The sequence below is a fragment of the Sinocyclocheilus rhinocerous genome, unplaced genomic scaffold (assembly GCF_001515625.1).
Source record: "Sinocyclocheilus rhinocerous isolate Xijiao unplaced genomic scaffold, SAMN03320098_v1.1 scaffold1850, whole genome shotgun sequence".
Classification (NCBI taxonomy): domain Eukaryota; kingdom Metazoa; phylum Chordata; class Actinopteri; order Cypriniformes; family Cyprinidae; genus Sinocyclocheilus; species Sinocyclocheilus rhinocerous.
In genome coordinates, this window is record NW_015634540.1 from 163533 (window position 1) to 165667 (window position 2135).

Below are 2135 nucleotides of genomic sequence, written 5' to 3' on the forward strand. Positions count from 1 at the left end.
CTCCTAATCTGCTGCTTATTAATAGTTACTAAAGTTGTTAATCTGATTACATATTACATGATGAAAGCTGTTTTATATCAACATCAAATGCATTAAACATTACATTACACCAGGGTTTCCCAAACTGGGCTTAATACGAGAACTGCAGTGGGTTTGTGAGTTGATAAAAAAGCTGATAATTATTTAAATCATAAAATAAATTATTTAAACACTTGAACACTAAAAGTAGAAATAATTCATTGGCCTGTTTACCATGGCAATGTGACCATTAATCAACATCAGAGAACTGAAAACATTCGAATGTGTGTTCAGTTATTAAAAATATTAATTTCCTCAGAGATTTTTCAGGTAGATATTGTTTTATTGTTTATTGACTTTATCAGCATCATTGCAGGTAAGGACGTTTTGCCATTAAAAACCTCTGGATTGTTTTGCTGTTACAATAAAATGTCAATACCGTAAACCTCAATTCAAGAATACAAAGAATTAAAAATGACATTATGAAGATATACAGAGTTCTACTTTCACGTCAAACATTCCATATGCAAATTTAAACCTCAAACAGTCCAATCATTTAAAGGTCGGCACAAGTAGGGAATAGGTGATCTTCTGTCATGTGAAAGGAGTTTGGCTGACAAAAATGTTTGAGAATCCCTGCATTACACGAACAAACATTAATAATCATGAAAACAACACTGACATTAACGTACATGCTCTCTTTCAGAATCAATAATGATTTACTGCCATTGTGTGAATAATATGTAATCATGTAATCCATAAAAAGTAACTGTAATCTGATTACGAGCATTATAAAATCTTATATAATTTAGTTCTGAGTACTTGATTTTTTGGAATCTGATTATGTAATCCAGATTACATGTAATAAATAACAATAAAAAAATAAAATTTATGGTAAAAAAATGGTAGCTGTGGTTGCTGGAATTTTACCGTAAAAAATACGGTAGCAACATTTTAGCTTTTACGGTTTTAACTTAAATTGACAGTTAAATACCGTAATTTCATTAACTGATATAATGTTAATATACCAACCTATTGTAGTACTGAAATCTGTTTTGTACCTTTGTAATACACTGATAACCACCAAATGTAGGTGGTGATGAGAAAGTCACATGATGAACCAAAGCCCATCACAAGCAGCTTTTAAATAATAACATGTATAGAAGGTGCACAGTGTCATTCACACAAACGTTAAACACCATCATGGTAACCCACATGAAACTGAAATAATGCAATAAACATTTATTTAACAACATTAGGTGTAACACACAACCCTAATATACAAAACTGATAAGAAAAAACTAAGAAGAAACAGTTATTTAAAAAAAAACATCAAATTTGAAATGTAACGCAGGGAATTCTGGGAATGTCAATTTACGGTTATTCCCTGTAAATTATACGGTCTTTTTCACTTCCAAAAATGGTATACTACCGTACAATTTATGTCCAATACATGTAATGTCCAATACAGTTTTCCACCGTATATAGTAGAAGAATTTACCGTTAACCATTTAACAGGTTTTTACTGTAGCATTTTTACAGTCTTTTACCGTTAAATTCACGGTGATTTTTTACAGTGTATTATGTGACTGTGTGGAAAGGATCACTCCAGGCTCGAATGCTGAATGCGCCATTTCTGTTTGCGATTATAAACAAGAGTTATGAAAACAGATCGCAACAGTCGGTCGTCTACCAGTTTTTGAGTTCACTGCATGCTCTTTTCTCGCAACTTTGATGGATCAAAACGGTGTGGAGATGCTCATTTGATAATACAGACATGGATCTGAAGAAGATTACAATGTAAACTGTATTAAAACATCACAGAGTCTGAAGGTCATTACTGTCTGTCGTCAGTGCAAAGGAGATCATCTGAACAAAACAATGGACTAAAGACTGATCGGAAGAGTTTAGTTGTGATAAATTTCTCAATTCCACCCGCATTGTTCAAGAAAAAGCCCATCAGGTCTGGCCTACACTGTTTATGCTCAGGCCTGTTAGTTGTGCGCTCCAGATTACTGGAAACAATTTCAATCTGGAAAGCCACATATAAACACAGGAGGGGAAAATTAGAGGGTGCGCATGCCTGTAACTCCACTGGTCCATCATCTTTTTTTTTT